Consider the following 11,924-nt stretch of genomic DNA (forward strand, 5'->3'; position numbering starts at 1 on the left):
TCATATGCTCGGGTCGGCGCCACGCAAGCGCCCAGACACCAGCCCCGCAGAGCCTTTCGCTTGCCGGCCGGAGACTGGGCAACCCTCTGGAAGGGGCAAGATCTGCTTTGGTTAGTCTTGCTGCGCGCTAGAGCCGGTTTTGCCACGGAGGGAACAGCAGCAGCCGTGGTACATCCCTGCCAAGGGCAGGATGGTGCCTGCCGGGTGCTTTCCTCCCAGCCTTGCCCTTGCCTTCTGCCAAGACGGGACGGGGAAGGGCCGAGCTCCGGGCTGCGAGGGAGCTGGGCCAACCCAGATGCAGCGATTCCCATGCTCGGGGCAAAGCCATCTACTTCACCGCTGGTAACTCCGCTGCTGAGACAGGCCTGGCAACTTGTCGCTGTGATGTTTGCAACAGATGCCCAAAGCGGCTCGTGCTAGCACCTTCTGCATGGTGAGCAGACACACCTAGCACGCCGGGAAAGGGGTTTGGGATCTGCTTAGATGAACGGTGCTGAGTAATTATTAGCGCACAATCTGGCAGTTTGCAATCTGCCTTCTGGGTAGGAGCACGGAAGGGAGAGAAGAGAAAAATCGGGAAAACCAGAATCGAGAAAGGAGAAGGTCATCAGGGAAGGAGAATCAGCTAAGGGGGAACTCACTAAGAGGAAGGGATGGATGAGAGAGGAAAGGGAGCAGGGCATTTCCAGGGGTCTGTCAGAGAGCAAAGGGGGAAAACAGAAGAAAAAAAACCACCCCGCAGCAATTACGAACGAGACAGAGGGCCGACCGCACAGATTTCCCTGTGCTGCCTGAGTACGTTTTGAACTACGCAAGACCAGGACACTGGTGGTGCGATAAAACCCCGGTGAGCCCGAACGGCGGGCAGCCGGGGGAGAGCCCGCTTGCAGGGCGAGGGTATGTCCAGCCCTCGGGCAGGGGTTTTTTACTTCATATAACCTCTTCTGATTGCTCTCTCCTCCAGGCCCGGAGAAGCTGCTCAGCAGCCCTGCAGTGAAGGGAACGGCCTGAGTTACGTTTCCTTCTCTGCAGCCTGACCCTCTGCACTGCCCAGAGGGTCACATCCGGCTCCGGCTCAGAGCCAGCCCAGCAATGGATCTCACCCTGTTGCTACCCCCAGGGCAGCTGCACACAGGGCAGAGCTGTCACCCCAGAAGACAGCACAGCCACTGGTCTTTCAGAAGAAAAAAATACATGTGTATAAATACACGCACATGCACACACACATATATATAAAGCTCCCGTGGGAGGCTGTGGGGCCCTTCACTCCCCCAGCTCCTTAGGCAGGGAGGGAGATAGAGGTAGATTGTGGCAGCTCCTTGCTCTGTTGCTGCCACGAGAAGGGACTGGGGAATGAAGCCCGCAGCTGCTGGCCGGAGCACGCACGCGCTTGCAAGGACAGCGAGCCTCACACTGACGCAGCCCAGCATTTTCTGCTCCTGCTCGAGCCCCTGAACGCCATGCCAGGACAACTCCTTCCTGCTGAGCCCCAGGGAGGCCCACGGCGGAGTGGGGTCAGTGCAGAGACTAGCAGTTTTTGCACCTACGCTCTCACAACGAGATGGCAGGCCTGTCCGGGAGCAGGGCCAGGAGCGACCCCGGCAGAGGCAGTGCCCTCACAAGCGGATGCTGTCCCAGGGGGCTGCACACAGCGGGCAGAGCCGAGCCACAGCACTGGGAACGGCGTCCGTTGGTCCTAGACGCAGCAAGCAACAATGCAGGTCCACAGTCCACCCAGAGGGTCTAGTCAGGAGCAAGAGGAGATGGGGCCAAAGCCAGGGCTGGAGACACTGCTCCAACACGGGTCCAAAGTCCATCTAGGAAACAGGGCCAAAGACACAGTTACAAAATATGTCCAAGGGGTCCAGCCAAGAGAAAAGCTACTAGCAAGGGGTCCAGCCGTGAGGTGGGGGCAGAGCCAGGGCGGGAGCCAGGGACACCTACAGCAGCTCAGGTAGGGACTCAAAGCCCAGGGCTCGGGCCAGGCAGCCAAGCTGGGCACTGCGTCCTGGGGAGGGCACTGTCAGCAGGGGACACAGAGGAGATATCGCACTGCGGCTTTATCTAACTCTAAATAAGCATAACTCTAAATAAGCTTTGATTTTTAAAAAGATCCAGACTTCCGAAAGGAGCAATTTTTCTCATTTCGTTTTTTTTTTATTTTAACGCTGTAAGTTATTGAAAGACATATTATTACCCTCCCAAGTCACTCTCAGGCGAACAAAAGACTGTTTTAATTGTGCTTCTCAACTAAAAGGATCCAGCTACGTTTTGCTCATGATTCACCCTTGCCTCCATTTAGCCACATCATAAACTCCTTCACCATTTGGTCTGATTAGCAGTGTCTACTCAGGGGCAGAGGATGCACTGGAAGAGCCTGAGGTCTTGCAGGTCAAGATTAAAGTGCTGTGCGTGGCATTAACTGTCAACACTGTAACTAGCTTAAATCAGTGCAATTAGATTGCTCACAGATTACAGGAGCAACCGCTGCAGCTATTCATTCCACATATAGCACGTCTGTGTGCTTAAACCACAGCCTTGACATTAACGTGACATGATTAAAAGAAAGCGTCTGAGGCTCAAATCTATTGGAAGAGCTCAGCAGGCAGGGTTAAATCCACAGCTTCTTTAAAAGCCTTCTGGGGTTGGACACGTCAGGCTGTGGGAAAGCTCTCCAACCTGTTATCAGAGCTGGCTCAGCTTTTAAGTCTGCAATGCCATCTTGTGATCATCCTCAGGAAGTGGAAACTGCAGCGTCCTCTCCATGGACTTTGATGGCTTCTCAAAGGGGCTTGAAACGCACGGCTCTTGTTCAGATGGATCGAAATCCCAGAAGTACCCCAACTTAACAAGTCAAGGGCTAAGAGAAAATCTGTCGCTGACCGAACAGCCCGTCTTCTTGCTATGAGCGAGTGAAAATGATTCATTTCGTAATGATGTCTCTTCCTCACATCGTTATCTGCCTAAGGCAGCAATTTCTTCCAACTTGAAGGATGTGATTCGAGTCTCTCCTTGGATTTGGGGGCCCAATTTTCTTTGTCAGCATGGAAGAATGCAGTTTCACCTGTGTGATGAGCTGCAGCGGAAGGACCTCGGGTTTAAAATACCATACTCAAGCAGTAAAAGTACTTTTCTTCCCTGATTGAAACGGGAGAGTTCAGCATGATCAACTTCATGGTAAGCAGCCCCAAAAAATCCATGCTGGGCTGCACCCAGAAGGGTGTGGAGGACTAGCACAGGAAACACTGGATTTTGAGGGCTGGGAAAACGAAAGCAAGCACCGGCTGCATCAGCAAATGGGAAACAGCCCGCAGGTTAGCAAGTTTTCTGCTTACCCTTTTTACTGCACTTGAGACACACTAGGAAGGAAGATTCATCTTAGAAACGGCAAGGGTCTGCCAAGAGCAAAAAGCCCAGCCGTAAACCAAGCAGGGCAAGCATGTGGTCCTGCCATGTCACTCACTGGGGGGGAGACAGTTACTCCTTCTCCAGCCTCTGTAGGACGCTAGCTTTGAGCTCCACGTCACCATGGCCAGTCTACTGCCGGCTGCACAGGCTTAGACGGGGGCCAGGCATGGCAATGTAGCTATAACCTCACGCAGGATCCATTTGAAGGCCATCTGGAAAGTTTTTTGCTGCAGGCTTTGGGCTCCAATGAGATATTTCAAACTTATCTCAGAAAAGGCTGGACTGCCTCCCACACGCTCCTTCTCTTAGCTTAGGCGCTCACAGTGTGGGGATGCGACCGGAGCTCTTCAAAGCACACTGATGACGCCTGCTGCAGAGAGGCAGCTGGAGCTGCTCTCTTGCCCTAGGCAATCATCTGCTCCCGTGTCTGCCTTCTTGATACGCTTTTTGGGTTTTATTTCTGTCCAAGGGGGGCAGCTGTTCTTCCTGGATGCAGCAGAACCTGCCATTATGTGTGGAGGGCTCCTCTTCAAAGCAGCCTGTCCTTGCCTTGCTCCAGGCAGCGCTGGGCTTGTTCTGCTCTCCAAGGCTGGGAGACCCTGTTGGCAGCTGAGTGGAAGAAAACGGTAAGTGAGTTCCCATATAATAATGAAGCTAGTGACTTTCATTAACTTTCCCCACTCAGTCCCTCAAATATCCCAGCAAGACAGTGGGCATTACAGAAAACTCAACTCCTCTCCTCCACAGAGCTGCCTCACAGGCCAGCACTGCCTGCGGATGGAGGCAGTGGTTCTCAGTCTTGTCACCTGAGAGGTGCCTCAGCGTGGTTTTCTCACCATAAGATGGCCTGCAGGGCAAAGACAGTGACATGAGGCAGTAGGTGCCCAGAAGAGATCCTCCCAGCACCTGCTGCCAGCAGTGCAGATCACAACTGCCCAAACACAAACCAGCCCAAGATGGTGGGGTCATACTGGAAAGGGGCTATAGGGTGGATGCCAAGGGAGGGGCTCTGGCAACGCAGGACAGCAGTTTCTTGGTTATGCTCCAGTGCTACAGGTCCAGGCTTATTGCCGAGGGTTTTGCAGATGAAAAGCTACTGGTGGAGGCACAGGTAATAGCAAACACAGAGAGCATTTCATGATTTTGTTTCTTGGGGCACAATTGGAACCCACATCTGGCTGGGCAACAGGTCCTCCTGCGTCACTGAGCTGGGCTAGCACCCCTCTTGCCTGGATCCAGGCTTGGGGTTGGAGATGCTGGCTGTTGCCTGTGGCAACACCAAAGCAGTGTCTACAACATTTGCCACCTGGCTGTCCTGACTGCTTGACCGTTCAAGAGCTGGTTTCATGAAGGCCGGGTTTCAAGAGGGCTGGAGCATCTCTCCTATGAAGAAAGACTGCAAGAGCTGGGCCTGTTCAGCCTGGAGAAGAGAAGATTGAGAGGGGATCTCATCAACGTGTACAAGTATCTGAAGGGGGAGTGTCAAGAGAATGAGGCCAGCCTCTTCTCCGTGGTGCCCAGCAACGGGACAAGAGGCAGCGGGCAGAAACTGAACCACAGGAAGTTCCATCTGAACCTGAGAAAGAACTTCTTCCCTGTGAGGGTGACAGAGCATTGGAACAGGTTGCCCAGAGAGGTGGTGGAGTCTCCTTCGCTGGAGATATTCAAAACCCGTCTGGATGTGATCCTGGGCAATGTGCTCTAGGTGACCCTGCTTGAACAGGGAGGTTGGACTAGATGATCTCCAGAGGTCCCATCCAACCTAAACGATTCTGTGATTCTGTGATTCTGTTTCATCCGCTTACCTGTGCTGTCCTTCTCCCATCTCCCACAGAAGGTTTCAGGCAGGTCTGACATCAGCAAATAGCACATTATTGCTTCCTACTGAGACACCCACTTGGCCTGTGTTCGTCTTAGCTCCAGCTTGATGCAAGCTAAATACATGCTCATTTTCTCCTGCAAGTGCAGTATTGGGGACTGAAGAGCCTGAGATGCTTTGTTTCAAGCCAGGTTAGAGATATAAGCTACCACAAAACAAAACAAAAGCACGACCAGCCTCAGAAGGGCTCCTCTTGCCTAGGCAGAGAACAAAGACAGCTTCCCTAAAGTCCCTACATCCCAGCACAGCTCTGCAGTTTGGGCTCCCACAAACGCAACAGGGTCTGGAAGCCTCTTCCACCCTAGAGCTACAGAACCAGAACAAAGGAGGGATCATATCCGTGAGATTTTGCTCCCATAATTAGCAGGGTGAGCTGAATCAGGGCACGAAGCTCCCTCTACTGACACAGCGCATCCGCTTGAGGCACTTGTACTACCACCAAGCTATAACGCTGCAAAAATATCTATGCAATGGTCGACCTCTAGGGAAAGTCCATCTCCTGCACTGAGTGATGCTGTTGATTACTAGGGCAATATTCATCCTGACAAATCACTTAATAGAATTTAAAGCCAGAAGGGATCGCTAGTTCCCTCGCCCCCATCTCTGTGGTGTCAGGCTCTGCCCACGCTGAGCCAAGTAACGTGTGTGAGATTAAAACATTTCAACCGTCAGGAGGTGAAACACCTGGTGTGGGATGTAGGAGGGGAGAGACCACGGTGTAACCAACGTCTGAAGCTCCTGCAATGGCAAGAGCGGTGCATCGTGCTGCAGGAAGAAAACGTCTGCAGCTATAGCTACGGAAGTAGCTGCCTCTCTCTCTATACCACCCTTGGGCCCCTCTGGCCTGGCAGAAATCCTTCCCAACACGAGTTCATCGGGACTTGTGGCCCGGGAGGCCACCTCCCAAGCCGCCGGCGCGGCGGGCACTGGCTGCCTCCCCCGGGCCCGCTCGCCCTTGTCCAGCTCACGCCCCTTCGGGCCCGGTACCGCGCTGCGCACGCACCCCTTCGACCCTGCGTCGAGACCCTTCGTGCGGCGCAGCGCACCCCCGCAATAAAAAGAGCCCAGTGTTGCGGCAAGAGGAGGAAAGCTGAGTAAATGGTGGAAAGAGAAACCGCGCGAGCCGCCCGGGGCCCGCCGAAGAGCACGCGTGACCTGCACCGCGGAGTGGCAGCTGCTGCGAACACGTTTCCTCTTGAAGCGCTACATGATTAGACAAAATCTAACGCTAGGTATCAGTATTATTATTATTTTTTGTTCCCCCACAGGCTTTGTAGAAAACAAGTTAACGGAGCCTGCCAGCCCCCCCTCCCCTCCCCGGGAGGCAGCTCTCGCACGGCCCCCCTCGCCGGTGCGGCGGGAGGGGGGGTCTGCGCGGCAGCCCTGGCAGCCGGGAGCTGCCGCTGGTGCTGCCGCCGCCGGTGCTGCCGCTGCCGCCGCCGCTCCGCCTCCTCCTCCTCCTCCTCCTCCTCCTCCCCGCCCCTGCCGGCCCTCGGCGACACCCGGCAGCCCCGCCGCTTCCGAGAGTGCGCCCGCCCCGAGGGGCGAGGCCGAGGCGGGGCCTGCGGAGCCACCTCGGCGGCCCGCCGGCGCCCGGCCTCTCTCGGGGCCGCTAGCCGTGAGGGGCGGTCGGGCCGGGCTGGCTTCCCCCGCCGCCATGAGGCGAGGCGCGGCGCCCTCCTGGCCGCCGTGAGGTGAGGCGAGGCGAGGTGAGGCGAGGTGACGCGCGGCGCCGTCCTGGCCGCCGTGAGGCGAGGCGCGGCGAGGCGCGGCGCCGTCCTGGCCACCATGAGGCGCGGCGCGGCGCGGCGCGGCAGATTTCGGGGCTCCGGACTTGCCACGCGCACTTCGCCTCAGGGGCCTGAGCGCCTCATCGCCTCCCTGGGCTCCTCAGGGAGTGGAAAACACCACTGAGATGTTATTATTACTATTCTTCATGGCCGGACTACTAAAATCGCCTCGCAGTTGCTGTGCCCGGCGGCCTGTTTTGATAACCGATGAGGCCGTGGGATTGGGGGGGGGGGGGGTAATTTGTCCAGGCTGTGCCGTTTAAAAGATTTCTCAGTGTGTTACTCGGTTTGAATTTTTTTCCCCCTTCCACAAGTCAGATCCCAGCTGTTAGCAATCTAACTATATTAATACCTACCTAATTGAATATTGGAAGTGATGTTTCTCCTACAGTCCCTTTAGGGCTTCAGGCTGACACGCAGCTTAAGCATCTGCAGAGGGATCGCTGCAAGTCGGAGGTCTCAGGTGGCAAAGAGCTCCCTGGAAGATAAAACCTTTACAGGTAACTGTTCTTCGTTAAAGACCTTCCCTTCCGAAAGCTCCCACGTTTTGCCAGATGTGGAGGCGGCCAGCTAAGGCACGTGCAGCTTTTCCGAAGGGAACCGCTTCTCTTGTATCTGCCCTGGGGAGGGTCTCCCCGGGGTAGAGCAGTGGATGTGTGAAACAGTAAGCTGCACATCTGGGATGTGGAAACCGTAGAAGCTCTTAACGTTTTACGGGTGAACTTTCCAAGAGCTGAAAGTGGAGAGGGGCAAAAAGACTATTTATTTTGCGTATTTAGTAAGTAAATGGTACCTGCTAGCCTATGAATGAACTGCTTTGGTGGCCTTTGGTGCTCCATGGTGGAAATAACAGGAGTTCTTCTAACGAAGCGGGCAGTTTGTCCAGCTGCTAGAGAGGAGGTGTTGGTACTAAGGCCTGCATAACCACAGGGATGTACTTTGGGGCTTCCAATTTCTTCTGCTCTTTCTACAATTCAGAATGGACCTTCTTTATTTAATCCAGCAGTAGTCAGCTACCCATTGCTGTTCAGTGCCTGTGATAGTGTTATGCTGCTGGGAGAGAAATGTGCTGGCAAGTCACCCCTGGTACCACTGGTGCTGTTCTAGTGCTAGATGGTGCCAGGTTTTGGCAGCACTCTGCATACTTGAGAGTGGACTAACTCTTTCTCAGTAGAGTTAATCCTAGATTGGATGCAGACAAAGCATAGTCAGAAAATTTAAAAAAAAAAAAAAGTCTTGCAGACATTTTGTTTAATACTGTGTCTTTCATGTAAAACTGAAGGTCAGGTAATTAACTGGTCAATCTTAAGGGGGGAATTTGGGGTCTTTAGAGATGTTCCTGTTAACTCCATTTGTATTTTTTTTTTTATTACAGGCAAATGGGTGTGCAGGTTTCACTGCAGGCAGAGGCTTGCTGGGGCAGCAGCAATTGTCTGAGGAAATCGAATAAGCTGTTGGTGCTGCTTTGAAGATCCCCGTTTGAAAGGGATTGAGGAGATGGACACTCATAATTCACAATTTAAATGAGACTACTTCTTGAGGAAAAGTTTGTCTTCAGGATTTGGATATAGTAACTCGAAACATCAAAGGTAGTGGGGGACAAGATGTAACTAACAAATTGTATAAAATATTTCTTGTAGTATGTTAATCCCCTCTCACTGCTTGCTTAAAGTTGTGGATCTTTTTTAGTGAACTATTTATTACCTATGTATTAAATCTATATTTATTAAACCTATATTTAAACTTGCTTATTCTGTTTCTTATTATATCATAAATGTACCTGGTTGAAATTACTTGTTTTGGAAATTGTACTTTGACTGCACTGCAGTCTACTTGCCACTTTCTCTCCTCAGAGTGGTGAGGAGCTCTAGTTGCTTTGGGAGAGTAGGAGTCCTGGTTCTGAGGCTGCCAAGTACAGCAGGATTCAAAAGTCACCTTGAATTCTTGTCTGCGGGAGACTCTGGAGAGGCAGGAATGTGACACTGGGAGACTGGTGCCTCCCCTGCAACACATGTGCACACCCACTGTCTAGCATAGCTTCTGCTGCAAGGAGAGTTTTTTTTAAGTGTTGCATTTCCTCCTGCACAAGTTCATAAGGTAACCTTTCTATTCTTCAGTTCTTGACTTGAAAGAACTTCCTAATTATCTCCATTCCCTGGGCCTGGAGGAAGTCCACAAAAGCTAGAGAAGTTAGAAAAGGCTGCCAAATACATAAAATAAATTGAAACTGGTAGGGAGGGGAAAGAAGGCCATCTTGGCTTCAGACAAAATTCTGTCAAATATTTTAACTCAAAAGTGATTCTTCTTGTCAGTGTAAAGGAGTATATTGCTCTCGCCAAGATGCCTGACCCATTTGGATTTGATACAGCCTTCTAGAAAACCCCGTGTTCTCTGAAATGTTTGGGAAATGGTCCAGACTTAGAGGGTTATTTTTTTTTAAGCTGAAACTTTTGTTTAGTTTTCAGCTTTTAAAAAATGTAATAGTCTTCAATCAAACTATAATACAACGGTTGCCCTACCATATATCCTACTATCGCTCTAGTGCTCTCTATATACAAACTAAACTCTGAGAAGTATTGGTACTAGACTGCTGTCGTACACCATGCTGAAACTTACCAATGTGAATGTATATAGGTTGTCGGTGAAAGGAGTTTGATAAAAGAAAAAATAGCACATTGCAGGTTAGTACCTTTGTTATTCATGGTTTATAGCTAGATAGACACTTCTGCCACAGAGTTCTATATAAATGGATTACAGTACTTCATTTTTTTAGGACTCCTATTTTTTAAATGGCCCTGACATTACGCATTTGTCTGTTAGCCCTTCTGCCCCTCTGAAAAACAGCGATCTTGAATATGTATTTGATAATCTTTATGCAAAAATATTCATAGAAATACTCAAACAGTATTGGGAAAAAAGCTTTTCCGCAGTGGAAGTATATGACATACACGGTTCTGATTTGACTGGCTATATATGAGTAAGTCTTGCATGTAAAACTAATAACCTGGTTTCCTATGGATTTACGTTTTGCATCTAGTACTTTTTTTCCCTGGTACTCAAGCGTCCTCACACTGCTTCCATGGGCAAGATGCATGGACTCCCGAGCCAGGAGGGAAACAATGGGTGCACTTAGGCTCTCTGGCTGTCTGCTGCCCTCAGGGTGGACGTGGGTTTCAGTTCTCAATTCAAAGACTTCCCTGTATCTACCCACTGATTGCCAAGAAACAAACTTCCTGTGTCAGGGATCTCTGCTTCTGTGTCAGATATTTCAAATTAGGATTAAAAGTCACTGAAAAAGGAACAAATCACTTGATTTCCTGAGCAGGCTAAAACACAATACATGCACTACTGTCAGTCATAATGTATGTGCTATATGGATACTAAGTACGTGCTGACTGGTGTGTTTCCCTGAAAACCTGTTTCTGTGATAAACTCTAGTACATTCTTCTCAGAGGTGAACTCAAGACTTCTAGGACTGCTTGTACTGTAACAAAAAGGCAGTAAAAAAGGACAGAGAAAGTCTGTGTTGGGGTAACCTCAAATCACAGCTGCTGCTGATGGCACTGATTATCTCATCCCAGTGCCCTTGGGAAAGACTGCAGAGCTCTTCTCCATACATATGCTTTGTATGCTGAGGCCTCTTTCCAGGCCCTGCAACTCAGCCTCAGGCCGTCTCTCTCCTTTTTCACCCAGTTAGAGGGGCACCACTCTTTTTGTGGATCCACCAGGCTTCGTCCACACATTGGAAAAGGAGAAAAGAAAGCAGAAACATCAGTTAAACATCCTCTGACGACCAACGAGAGTACAGGCTTACAGAACTGGGGGCCAGAAAGAGTTTTCAAAGGATCCACTGGAGTTTTGTGTGTTACCTTAGTAGCTGTGTTAGCTGGGTATTGCCAGCCAATGCTTTATGGCTCGTTTTGCAGTGCAGATCAAATCAATAAAGGTCAAAATCATTCACCTCACTGGCAATTCGGTGCCTTGACCTAAGGACAGAGAAGGAAAATGAGAGAACCCATGTGGTCTAAGAGGAAGAAAATACTGGGGTTGAAAGAAAGCTAGGAAAATGGAGTAAGGTTTACTTTTATGCTCAGGGAACGCTAGTGTGATTTATGGTTGCTTATTGTACGCTTGTGATAATGCTGCAGAGAGATGTTTCCTATCCTAAAGATTTTGAAATCTAAATACAATTTTTGCTGGGCAAAAGCGGCTTTACATTTCGTCTCGGAGCTTTGCTCGGCTTTCACTGCTCTGCAGCACTGGAACATAGAAAGTCTTATTAACTTAGATTTATGTGTTTGTTTTTGAGGATTTAAAGATTTTTTTTCTGAGCTTGTTAAGAGAGCTGTATTTTTGGTGATTGCTCTCTGAACACTTTCATATTATTTCAACATGTATTTCATATCAAACCTGGTTTTTTTTCCAAATACCTTCTGCATTAGTGTTTCATTGTGCTTCTCAGCCACATACAGGGAAGAAAAATCAGCCTGTGATGAATTCAAAAGAGAGATTTTTCTTTTCCCCCAGAGAGCGAATTCAGGTACACACTCTCCCCCTTAGTAAAGCAGATTCAAAGATGCTGGAGAAATTGATTGTTTGGCCAGAAAATTAAGTCGTAAAGAAAGATACTGACCGTGAAGTAATTTTAAATCATAAATCTTCGCCCAATTCAGCAAATTTTGGTTATAAAATAGAGCAAAGGAAAGGTGAACTTTCCTGGTGTGAGCACAAGGTGGCAACGCAGGCTTAGATAAAAGGGAATAGCTTGAATCAAAAAAAAAACCCTTGCTGAGGTTTTTTTTTTTTTTTGCCAGAATCTTCTAATGAACCTAAATAGGCATCGAGGG

At 50.1% G+C, this 11,924-nt stretch overlaps 1 long non-coding RNA gene and 1 other non-coding gene across 2 annotated transcripts; both read left to right on the top strand.

The window, feature by feature from the left end:
- The first annotated feature begins 6,821 nt into the window (after positions 1 to 6,821).
- LOC104154032 (uncharacterized) lies at positions 6,822 to 8,824 on the top strand. The gene is made up of 3 exons (XR_011143939.1): positions 6,822 to 6,981; positions 7,469 to 7,577; positions 8,453 to 8,824. It is a non-coding gene; the product is annotated as an uncharacterized lncRNA (long non-coding RNA).
- On the top strand, positions 8,076 to 8,279 carry LOC138069201 (small nucleolar RNA SNORA74). Its single transcript, XR_011144016.1, has one exon. It is a non-coding gene; the product is annotated as a small nucleolar RNA SNORA74 (small nucleolar RNA).
- Positions 8,825 to 11,924: the final 3,100 nt, after the last annotated feature.

This window comes from Struthio camelus, chromosome 13 (genome assembly GCF_040807025.1).
Source record: "Struthio camelus isolate bStrCam1 chromosome 13, bStrCam1.hap1, whole genome shotgun sequence".
Classification (NCBI taxonomy): domain Eukaryota; kingdom Metazoa; phylum Chordata; class Aves; order Struthioniformes; family Struthionidae; genus Struthio; species Struthio camelus.